Genomic DNA, 12,535 nt, shown 5'->3' on the forward strand with positions numbered 1-12,535 from the left:
CAGTGGTTCCGAAAGTAGTTTATCGGAAGGCAACTGGACTTTGGTTTTTCCTTGAAGAACTGAAGAAGCTCCTTGGGTGAGAAGCAAAACCTCTTCAAGGAGAAACGAAGTCCAGCTGCCTTTTGAAAAAGCGCCTTTGGGATTCTCGGCCTCAACAACTTTAAGCTGGGTGGACTTCAACTCCCAGAATTCCCCAGCCAGCCCTGAGAGTGGAGGTCCACCCAGCTTAAAAGTTGCTGAAGTTGAGAAATACTAGCCGAATTAGTCCATAATTCTAAAGAAGTTTTGCCCACAAGTTTGGTGGAGTCCCAAAACTGTCTTCCGGCATCTTTATTAGCCAGAATGCCACCAGTCTACCCATTATAGCTCCTTCTTTTAAGCAGAATCCGTCAAGGTAGAGAGTCTCTGCCATGTTGCGGTTACAAAGCCGGAATTGGACACGAAAAGGGGTAGATTTTTTTTAATTTTTTTAGTCTTTTACAACAAGTTTGTGCAGGGATCTTTAACACGGTTCCCCTCGCAGGAGGGGGTGAGAATCAGTTAGGCAGAAAGAGAGGAAGTGATCTGAGCTCCACAAAAAAAGGGCCAGGAAGAGAATAAAAATAAAAACACAACTTTTCTCTTGCACGTGTCCTCTTTCTATTTTGCGCCCAACCCTTCCAACACATTTTATGGCTGCCCAAAATGGAAGGAAATGTGAAGCCATTTACGATTTCCTAAATCAACCTGATCGCAGCACATGGCGAGAAGGGAAAGGCTGGATATTTTCTTTCCCTGTTCTTTCTAAACGTTGTGATAAAATGAGAGCCTTCGAACAATGAGACGAGGTTCTCCTCTTCTCTGTGGGCTTAAAAGCAATTTTTGATGAACGTGCTATGTAACAAGCCCAGCCCTGTAAAACCGGCCATAAAACTTAATGGCCACAAGCTTTCACACAGCTTAGATAGATAGATAGATAGACAGACAGACAGGTATAGGTTAGTTTAGTTTAGTTTAGTTTATTGTCATTGCACCTCGTATAACGAAATCGAACAGCATCTTCAGTGCACATCATGACCATGAAAATAAATACAAACACACATCCTTCACACTCCACACATTGAACCAAAAACCCCTGACACCACACCGGCACTGCACTATACAGTAGAATTCGAAAGAGCTACTGCCCTGGGATAGAAGCTGTTTTTCAGTCTATTGTGCTTATTCTGTGCCGTCTGCCCGATGGTAATAGTTCAAAAAAAGGGTGCCCAGGATGAGATGGATCTTTAAGAATGTTTTGAACTTTCTTAAGGCAGCGGGAGCTATAAAGCTCTTCCAAAGAGGGAAGAGGACAACCAATGATCCTCTGGGCAATGACGTTCACCCTCTGGAGTGCTTTCCTATCTGTCCCTGTGCAATTGGCAAACCATACAGAGGTGCAGTAAGTTAAGATATTCTCTATGGTGCAGTGGTAGAAGGTCACCAGCAGTTTTTCATTCAGTTGTTGTTTCCTGAGAAGCCTCAGTACCTCACCCCTTTCCTAAGAGGTCTATAGGGGACGTGCATAAGCGCACCAACATGCCTACCATCCCTGTCCTATTGTTTCTTTTATTTTTCTTATATGTATCCATTTCATGTATTCATAACTATGTATATACTTATACCTATTATTTTGTAAGCAATTGACAAATCAAATAAATAAATAAAATAATCTCTGCTGGGCCCTTTTGACTAGGGCTGCAATGTGGGCACCCCAGGTCAGGTCCCACCCAGAAACTTAAAACTGGCCACTTGCTCCACTCGGTCTCCATTGATAAGCAAGGGCTGGATGTCTGATCTGTTCCTTCTATAGTCCACTATAAGCTCCTTGGTCTTATTGGTGTTGAGGACCAAGTTATTGTCTCCACACCACGAAAGCAACCGGTCTACCTCGTCTCGGTAGGCAGACTCATCCCCCCTGGAGATGAGTCCCACCACTGTTGTGGGACTAGATAGATAGCTAGATAGCTAGATAGCTAGATAGCTAGATAGCTAGATAGCTAGATAGCTAGATAGATAGATAGATAGATAGATAGATAGATAGATAGATAGATAGATAGATAGCAGGATAGATAGGATGGATGGATAGATAGATAGGATAGATAGGGAGGGAGGGAGAGAGAGAGAGAGAGAAAAAGGATGTTCTTCACTTACAACCATTCATTTCGTGGCCGTTCGAAGTTACAACAGCCCTGAAAAAAATAGGATTTGTAACCGATCCTCGCCCTTACAATGGTTGCAGCCTTCCCAAGGTCACGTAATCAACGTGATTGCAACTTTTCCCCATTTTTTTGCCCGTTTCCGACAAGAAAAATTGGCGGACGAAGCCAGATTCCTTTTAACAAGTGCAGTGGCTCACTTAACAACGGTGGCGATTCGCTAAACGAGGGCGGCAGAAAAGGTCGCAAAATCAACTGTGACTCACTTTAACAACCCCTTTGCTCAGGCAGTGGAAATTCTGCTGCCAATTGTGGTGGTGATTCGAGGGCGACGGTTCCTACGGCAGCTGCAAAAGGCAGCTAGGATTGTCGGTAGACTCAAAAGCCGGGTTGCTCCTTTCAGAGAAAGCTGGTGGGGGCGGCGGGGGGGGAATGATAGTCCTCGACTTATGACCACAATGGAGCCCCATAATTTATGTTGCTTAAGTGAAAGATTTGTGATTTGACTTTTGCCCCATTTGATGACTTTTCTGGCCACCGCTGTTAAGTGAATCCCTGCAGTGGTTATGTTAGTGACACGGTTGTTAAGCGAATCTGGTTTCCCCATGGACCTTGCTTGTCAGAAGGTTGCAAAAGGGGATCACATGGACCTCCCCCGGACGCTGTGACTGTCATAAATATGAACCAGTTGCCAATAGTCTGAATTTTGATCATGTGACCACGGGGATGCTGCAGTGGTAGTAAGTGTGAAAAGTAGTCATAAGTCAATCAATCAGAATAGAGCTGGAAGGGACCTTGGAGGTCTTCTAGTCCAACCCCCTGCTCAAGCAGGAGACCCTGTACTATTTCAGACAAGTGGCTGTCCAACTTCTTCTTAAAAACCTCCAGGGATGGAGCACCTGAAGGCAACTTCTGATTCCACTGGTTAATTGTCACATTTTTCAGTGCCGTTGTAACTTTGAACAGTCACTAAATGAATTGTTGTAAATCAAGGACTTACCTGTATGCGAAGGGGCAGTTAGAACAGTTGGGGCACATCTGTGCTGCAGAAAGGCATAGAGGCTATTCCTTCAAACCCGAATAGAGCAGGGGTGGGATTCAATTTTTTTCACTACCGGTTCTGTGAGCGTGGCTTGGTGGGCGTGGCAGGGGAAGGATACTGCAAAATCCTCATTCCCTCCCCACCCCACTAACCTGCTTTCCAGCTCCGTTCTCCTGTGCAGGGCAACCAAAGAAGAACCAGCCAATGATCAGCTGGGACTCAATGGGAGGCAGAGAATAGATGAGGTTGGTGGGGCCAGTCAGAGGTTGTATTTGCTGGTTCTCCAAACTACTCAAAATTTCCACTACCGGTTCTCCAGAACTGGTCAGAACCTGCTGAATATACCACTTCTGGAATAGAGGCCAGAAAGAGAATTGCTGATCTGACCTGGTACAGTTTTTCTGAAGTGGCTTTGCGGACACAGCTGCTGCCGCTGGCCAAGTTTCTACCTGCTGCAAGTCCAGGTTAGAGTGAGTTTTGGGCACTTGTAGGAAAACAAATCATTCTGGTGTAGCCTGGTATGGTTGTTCAAAGAAATCGTGCAAAGGACACGCTTCCACCTTTCACATTAGGAAAGAGCGTTTCGATTTTCTGCATCCAACCTGGAAATAACAGGATAGCTCTTTGTACAATCAGCACATTATACATCAGTTAGTAGTATTATCCTTGTCTTAAAAAACAAGTTTGTACAGTCAGGTGTGCGCAATTCCACTGTCTTGAGTGCATGGTTAATTTACTCTCCAATATTTCTGCCCTCCTGAACTAAGACATTCTTCCACCGATTTATTTGCTTATTTTATCTTCCCAAACTTGTCCTTGCTGGGGGTGTTATTTCAAATATTTCTTCTGTACCTGGGAGGATTCCGTTTGCATTATGTGCAGATTGTCCCCCAAACCAAACACGGGTGTAGAAACGGTTAAAAAAAAAAAAAGCCATCCCATTTTCCTCCCTTCTTCCAAGCTTCCGGCTTTGTAATCAATTTGGCCAAAAGGAACTTTTAAAAATGTGAAACGTGTGTGTTGTTTTATAAACTTTGGTAAACTTTCTGCCTGAACTTTCGGCAGAATTCAAGTAGGTAGGTATTTCTGATTAAATGGCTGGAAAACGTCACTTCTTTTGAAACATTTGTCTGTAAGGATTAAATTGGATAAATCCTGGCTGTAATGGTTACAAGATGTGCAATTTACTCCTTGGGTCAGTTTGTGCATAGTTAAGGTGAATTAGGAAGGGAAGGGGGTGGGGAACCTAGGCTTAAAACTACCCACAGCCGTGAAAAAAATGTAGGTGACTTTGGGCCATTCTCTTTCCTTAAGCCTAACCCTGATACACAAGTACAACAAGATCCAGAGACAAATGGAGATCTGAACAAATGGAGCTCTCTGGTGACTTCTGCTCTTTGCAAATTGTGGTGGCATGCAAACAACAACACAGTTTTATTACCTGCCCTTTCTTTGTGCTCCGATCAGTGTACGCTTGAGCACTTCATGGCAGTGTGACAGAACACAATTAATGTTGCTAATTGCAGGGCAAGATCTGTTAATTTGTACATATGTTAACTTTATATTTTGCATTTGATGTCATATTTTAAGCGCAATGCTTCTGACACGAATAAAGCAATAAATAAAAACCCTACCCCTACCGTACAGGGTTGTTGTGCGGAAGAGTGGGGGAATGTAACATATATTGCTTTGTGTTTGTTTCATCTAACAAACAAAATAAACACCTGTCCATCAGAAAATGAAAAATGACGGGAAGAGAATTAGTTTGCTTCACTTTGGTATGAAATGCATGTGTGTTCTCTTCCATGTGCATTGCACATGGCCCCATGCTCAACCCCGAGAAGCAAACTCCTTTCCCTCTGAAAGATGAACCAGAATAATGTTTCACGTGATTAAAAAGTGGACCACTTTTTTGAGCCAAGAATTACAGCAGGTGCTGGAGTGATGTGTCAGGGAGGAAATCAAAATAGTGGATGAGTTTTTAGGACAAAGATGAAAATCCATTTCATTTTTTTACAGGTAGTCCTTGATGTATGACCACAATGGTCATTTTCTTTGCTAAGCAAGGCAGTTGTTAAGTGAGTTTTGCCCCGTTTTACGATGTATCTTGCTGCAGTGGTTAAAGAATCCCTGCAGTTGTTAAGTGAGTAACCCGGTTGTTAATTGAATCTGTCATCCCTGTTGACTTTGCATGTCAGAAGGTAGCAAAAGGAGATCACATGACTCTAGGATACCGCAACAATCATAAATACATGCCAGTTGCCAAGCGTCCGAATTTTGATCGTGTGAACAGAGGGATGCTGCAATGGTCCCCAGGTGTGAAAAAACGGCCATAAGGTCATCATCGCCTTCTCTTCCATCTTCCCTGAGTCTTCACGCCACCCGGTCGGCAGGTTGGCGTTCAGGGCTGAGGACTCTGGACAGCCCCCAGTTCCCAGGGAGCTGGTTTAAGATTTAGAGATTCAGGTTAATGTCAAAGTTCCAACTAAACAACTCCAAACCAATAAACTCCAAGACAAACATTTCCTCAAAGTTCCATTTTATGAGAATTGCCCTATTGTCACATCTGGGAAAACTCCAATCTGAGAGTTCCAAGTTTCCTTTCCCAAAAGAGAAATCAAAGATTCATCCCCTGCACCCGTTAGTCCATCACATGGCCCAATCAAATCTTCGTCCCAGCTGGAGACATCCCTCCAGTCACTCCCCTCCAGGTGCAGGGAAACTTGTCCTTGACTCTTTGAGAAAGAATGTTGTTGAGTCTAATCTTCTACCTCTCTATGAAATCTCCCCTCCCAAATTCCCAGGCACTGAATGTGACAGTCTCAAAGCTGCCAAGTAAAAAATGGCTTCCAAGGCTGACACGTAAGACTTTTTTTGAAGGCTGTCGTAACTTTGAACAATCACTTTTTTTTGCAACGAATGGGGGTACATCAAGGACTACCTGTATCAACTCCATGAATTAGATATAAGAGGTCTGTTTCTTCTCCAGATGTTTCTTCCATTGTCTCCCGCTCTCATCACATTAAAAATATCAGGTTGGGATGGTGTGTGTGTGACTATCAGGGTTGGGATTCAAATGTTGTCTCTTTTGCATCCAGGAAAAATTAGAAGCAGTTAAGGGAAAGTGGAATTAGCTAGGGCGCATTATCTGTGTGTGCATATCTGTTTATTGCACATCTTAAAAGAAGCATTCTCTTCCTTCAGCCTCACTTGTGGATTAGCCATGGAAGTGTGGGACTCCTAAATTGCCCAACACCACCCATATGAGTCACCTTCTGTTTGATTTCTCTTTTCCGGCCATATCTCAAATTCTCATATTTTTTTTCATCTTGAGAGTAAAGAACTTTGGCGGTTCCTCCACACTTTTAAGGCTTTCCACAATCTTTGCTTTTCCCAGCCTGGTATTTGCACTGATTAGAATATCTTCTCAAAGGCGGAGAAGGAACTTGTGGAGTTGAAGTCCACGAGTCTTAAAGTTGCCAAGGTTGGAGACCCCTGATATATGGGACGGGGTGCAGGGCTCAGTGGATAAAAGGTGCTTTCTCAAAAGGCAACTGGAATTTGCTTCTTCAGTTCTTCACAGGTTGACATGTGCAAATGACATGCGCTGGCTTAAAAGGTGATTTTTGCCTTGCATCCAAGAAAAGATGCTGTCACATTGATTGCTTTGCCATTGCCTGGGGGAAGTGTAGATGAGCCAGCTTAGGGATTCTGTTAATGTGGGGGAATGTAGTTGACTTAAATGACCTTCCTTCTCTCAGAAGTTGGAATGTTAATGAGCATTCCATAACGCCACCCTGCTCAACCAGGACAAAAATCCTGGTTGATGGACTTATTAAAAAAGTATTTAGAAAACAGCACTTTTTGTAAAGAAATCCTTCCCCTGTTGCTACACTTACACGATGCACCAAGATGGATTAGTTCTGAAACTCGCTTAACGTGCTTTTTTTAGCCTAGTAGTGGTATTATGTATGAATTCAATTTTATGGTTGTAAGGATGTACAAAATGAAACACTATAGGATTTCCTGAAATGATATAAGGTTTCCTGCCTGAGCAGGGGTTTGGACCAGAAGACCTCCAAGGTCCCTTCCAACCCTGTTATTTTGTTAAAATGATCAATTAACTAGAGTATGGAAAAGAACCAAAGTGCCAGCAGAATTTTCCAAGGCTTTAGGCCTTTTTTCCTCTCCTGGATCTGGATTTCTTGAATCTGGATCTGGATTTGGACCAGACAGGAAACTGAGTATTGGACCCTCCTTTTGTTTAATCTGCATGAAACATAAATTTGATGGGGAAGATAATTTTTTCCCCTTCCAATTTAAGAACTGAATGTCCAGCCGAAGTGTAACCTGTCTTGAATTTCCTGCTGAAACGTTGATCGTGTCTCAAAGGCAGAGTCGTCCTGAGAAACGGAAAAAGAGGCAACGGGGAGGAAGAATCAATGGGAATCTCTTTTTCCCGACTTTTTCCTTTCTCTCAAATTGTTCTTGTGTGTGAAGAGATGCGTGTTTGTGCAGATGCTGCTTTCCCCCAAATTCCGGTTGGCTTCACAAATATGAGTTGGCAAACTCCAGTTTCCCAGCTGAGATGTCAAGTTAGATCTATCTAGCTGAAGTATCTACAGAACAGCAAAGGAGATGTGCTGTCCAGCCAGTGTAGGGGAATTGGATAGTTAGGTAGATGTCCCCTTAAGGGAATGCATCATGGTAAATGTAGTTAAGGCATCCTGGGAAATGTAGAACTTACTTGCTCTAACTTCTCCAGACATTGGAGATATTTCACGAGAAGAGGACTCCACTCCTCTACTCACAATAATATTCCCTATGTCACCAGGCTTGAAAATTTGGGGCCTGGACAGTCTAGAATTGTGCCACCTGCGATCCGATCTAAGCATAGTACACACAATTGTCAGCTACAACGTCTTGCCTGTCAATGACTTCTTCAGCTTCAACCACAATAATACATGGGCAAACAATAGATACAAATTCAAAAGTAAACCGCTCCAAACTCGATGGCAGAAAATACGACTTCAGCCACAGAGTGGTCAATGCCTGGAATGCCCTACCCAACTCCGTGGTTACAGAGTCAACCCCTCACAGCTTCAACCTCAAACTGTCTACCGTGGACCACACCCCATTCCTAAGAGGTCCTTAAAGTGGGGCGTGCATAAGTGCACCGGTCTTACTGATCCCATTTATCTGTATTTACTCCCTTTGTTCATGTTTATCTACATACTTGTACTTGTTATCTTGTACATATTTGACAGACAAACAAATCTGTCCCCATTCTCTTCTGCCTGGCATTGGGAGGTTGATGGATGACAGAAGGGATTAGATTAGATTAACAGAGTTGGAAGGGACCTTCTAGGTCATCTAGTCCAACCCCGCCACCCAAGCAGGAGACCCTACACCATTTCTGACAGTCCAGTCTCTTCTTGAAAGCTTCCAGTGATGAAGCTCCCGCAACTTCTGAAGGCAACTTCTGTTCCATTGGTTGATTGCTGTCACTGTCCGAAAATTTCTCCTTATTTCCAGGTTAAATCTTTCCTTGATCAGTTTCCATCCATTATTCCTTGTCTGGCCTTCAGGTGAGTTGTAAAAGAGCCTGACCCCTTCCTCCTCTCTGTGACAGCCCCTCAAATATTGGAAGACTGTTATCATGTCTCCCCCGATCCTTCTCTTCACTAGTCTAGCCAAGCCCAGTTCTTGTAACCGTTCTTCATACCGTTCTTCATACCGTTCTTTTAGCCTCCAGTCCCCAATCTTCTCTGTACTTTTTCTAGACTCTCAACATCTTTTTTATAGTGTGGTGACCAAAACTGGGTGTGCACCATGAGGCCGGGAGTCCTTCTGCAGTTCAAGTTCACTGCTGGCTCAAACTTTTCAGTTTAGAGATCTGTTGCAATTTGCATTTTGTCTTTGCAATGAAGGGTCAAAATAGGGAATTGGAGAAAACTCCAACCCATTGAGTAAGAACTTGGCTTTTAAGGGTGGTTCTAAGCAAGTTATCACAAGTTGTTGCAACCACTCAAAGTAGAAGAACTGGCAACAGCGGGGTAAATATGAGATAAAACTAACATAGGATTGGTTTATTTATTTATTAGCTAATTCCCGTCCTTCAGGGATATGACCGGGCGTCCTTATCCAATGGCATAGTTTGTTTTTGAGTAGGAAGCAAAAGAGAACAAGGTTTTTCCCCCTGCGTGCTGATCTTTCCATGGTTCTCTTCCTTGCAATCTGTACCTTAATAAGAACAATTGTACTCCTAACAACGCAACATTACTGCTGCTGCGACGACAAGCAGTAGACAACTGAGCCCAACATTTCTGTCGTTAAGAGAGATATTTGTCAAGTGAGTTTTGCCCCCATTTTACAACTTTTCTTGCTTCGTGGTGCAGGGAATTGCTGCAGTTGTTAAGTGAGTAACATGGTTGTTAAGTGAATCTGGCTTCCCCACTGACTTTGCTTGTCCGAAGGTCGCAAAAAGGAGATCACGTGACCTTTGGGACACAGCAACGGTCATAAGTATGAACCAGCGGCCGAAGTCTGCATTTTGATCACATGATCCTGGGAATGCTTCAAAGGGCGTAAGTGTGAAAAACGGTCATAAGTCACATTTTTCAGTGCTGTTGGAAACTTTGACCGGTCACCGAATGAACTGTTGTAAGTCGGGGATTACCTGTACAAGAGGATGAACAGGATTTAAAACAATAATAGTGACAACCGCTGCTACAACAGCAATCCTCAGCTTACAACAACAGTTAGGGGGGTCAGAATTTTCATCCCAGAGTGAGGCAGTTATTAATGAGGCAGTCAAGCCTCATTTTATGACCTTTTTTGCCACAGTTGTTCAGCAAATTGTTGCAGTTGTTAAGTGAAACATGCGTTAAGCTGTTAAGCAAATCTGACTTCCCTTATTGGCTTATCGGAAGCCAGCTGCGAAGATGGCAAATGCTGGTTGCCGCTTGGCAAGCACCCTAATTTTGACCACGTGACCCTGAGGATGCTGCAGTGGTCATAAGTGCAAGGACTTTTTAAAGAAGAGGTGGGAGAGCCATTGGTCTGAAATGGTGTAGGGCTGTGATCCCGAATTTTATCTTCACCACACACCACTTTTAAATAACTTCTGTAACCACGGACCGCCAAGATTTAACTTAAGATTTAAATCATAACATTTCTTCAAGCCTCCGTGGTCCCCCTATGATGACATCACAGCCCCCCAGGGGTCTACGGCAGTGGTGGGATTCAAAAATTTTTTATTACCGGTTCTGTGGGCGTGGCTTGGTGGGCATGGCTTAGTGGACATGACAGGGGAAGGATACAGCAAAATGTCCATTCCCTCCCCACTCCTGGGGGAAGGTTACTGCAAAATGTCCATTCCCTCCCCACCCCACTAACCTGCTTTCCAGCTCTGTTCTCCTGTGCAGGGCAACCAAAGAAGACCCAGCCAATCAGCTGGGACTCGGGAGGCAGAGAATAGATGGGGGCAGGGCCAGTCAGAGGCGGTATTTGCCGGTTCTGCGAACTAGTCAAAATTTCTGCTACTGGTTCTCCAGAACTGGTCAAAACCTGCTGAATACCATCTCTGGTTTGCGGACCACAGATTGAGTAGTCCTGGTCTAGGGTTTCCTGCCCGAGCAGCAGGTTGGACTAGAAAACCTCTGAGGTCCCTTCCAACTCTATTATTCTGTTCTTCTGACTGGTCGTGCATTTTCGGTACTGTTGTAACTTCGGACGGTCACTTAACAAATGATTGTAAACTGAGAACTACCTGTTGTTACTTCCGTAGGATAGACAAGGTTTAATTTAAAATGTTTTGGCCCCGGAGCTGCAGCCTGGAAGGCTACAGCAGGAGAATAACAGATATTAAAAGTTTTCCAGTTGCTCTCTGGCCAGTATCGACAAACAGCCTGGAGCAAGTTGGCTTGAAGTGCAAGAATTGTGCTGGGTAGTTCATGTACCTGCGTTTTGATCCTCATCAGTAGCGATATCCTGCTTGTTTTGGCAGTGTGCGCTCATTATAGGATGCAGGTTCTGGGCAGCCGCTTCATCCACACCGGTGCAACGGGGGTGAAGAAGTGAGAGCTAAGCGTGCAAACGTGGGCTTTCGCTACCCAAGGTCGTGCAGACGGCGAAACAACTGCGGTGTAACTTTCCATTCTGAGTGTGCCAGTTCAAAACAACACATTGTGAAAAGGGTGCTGATGGGAGGCTGCTCGGGATTTTAATTCCCACAAAATATTTGGCTGCAGGCCCAGAGGTCAAGGAAGCAACAACAACAAGAACCAGGATATATGTGCTTTTAGGCATGTGTGTTTGTACGTGTGTTTCCTCCTGGTCAGTTAGCAAAACCCCCAGCCGTATCTTGCAGGAGCTGTAATAAGAGGGACAACATTCATACATAGGGACAATATGTAGGGTATTCGCAACATAATACCCTACCACCACCAGGCGTGAGATTTGGGGCTTGGACAACCTAGAACTATGCCTCCTACAGTTGGACTTAAGCGTAGTACACAAAATGATCTGCTACAATGTCCTACCCATCAATGACTACTTCAGCTTCAACCGCAACAATACAAGAGCACGCAACAGATGCAAACTCAATATAAATCACTCCAAACTTGATTGCAGAAAGTACGACTTCAGCAACAGAGTGGTCAATGCCTGGAATGCAATACCTGACTCTGTTGTTACATCCTCAAACCTTCCACTCCTTCAACCTCAAACTATCCACTATTGACCTCACCCCATTCCTAAGAGGTCTGTAAAGGGGCGTGCATAAGTGCACCATCGTGCCTCCCGTCCCTGTCCCATTGTTCCCATTTATCTGTACCTATTTCCTGTATTCTTACTTATGTTTGTACTTATATCTATTATCTTGTAAGCGATCAACAAATCAAACTAACTAACTAACTAACTAACTAACTAACTAACTGACTAACTAACTAACTACCAGGAAGGGTATTATGGTGCAGGATGAGAAATAAAATCTAAACTCCCTATGAGAAGCCATTTCAGGCCTTCTAAAAACAGAATTTTGTGCACCATCATGCCTACCATTCCTGTCCTATTGTCGCCATTTATCCATACCTGTTTCCTGTATTCTTATTCATGTTTATACTTATACCTATTACCTTGTAAGCGATTGACAAATCAAATCAAATCAAAATTAAAAATAATAAAATGAAAGCAATGTTCCTGCAACGCTCTGACATTCCAGCAACAGGTCCTGTATTCCTCTTAGCCTTAAATGCCCTTAAATCTCGCCATGATCAGCGTGTGAAAAATGGCCAACGCAAACCCATTTGGGTTT

The 12,535-nt window shown here is 43.8% G+C and overlaps 1 protein-coding gene and 2 long non-coding RNA genes across 3 annotated transcripts in view; 1 reads left to right on the plus strand and 2 right to left on the minus strand.

Annotated features, from left to right (window-relative positions):
- The window catches only part of LOC148129942 (uncharacterized), a 35,452-nt gene extending 32,166 nt beyond the window's left edge, over positions 1–3,286 (minus strand). Inside the window, exon 1 of the long non-coding RNA XR_015750522.1 lies at positions 3,178–3,286. This is a non-coding gene — a long non-coding RNA (uncharacterized LOC148129942). The remainder of the gene's footprint in view (positions 1–3,177) is intronic.
- Positions 1–12,535, plus strand: part of KCNN4 (potassium calcium-activated channel subfamily N member 4) — a 48,631-nt gene that overhangs the window by 1,196 nt on the left and 34,900 nt on the right. The gene's annotated exons all lie outside the window — the stretch shown is intronic.
- Positions 5,620–11,407, minus strand: LOC148129943 (uncharacterized). The gene is made up of 2 exons (XR_015750523.1): positions 10,618–11,407; positions 5,620–5,661 (listed from the first exon to the last, which is right to left on the minus strand). It is a non-coding gene; the product is annotated as an uncharacterized LOC148129943 (long non-coding RNA).

Source organism: Notechis scutatus, chromosome 8 (assembly GCF_049901735.1).
Source record: "Notechis scutatus isolate UNSWTSFEM ecotype Mainland chromosome 8, rNotScu1.2, whole genome shotgun sequence".
NCBI lineage: Eukaryota > Metazoa > Chordata > Lepidosauria > Squamata > Elapidae > Notechis > Notechis scutatus.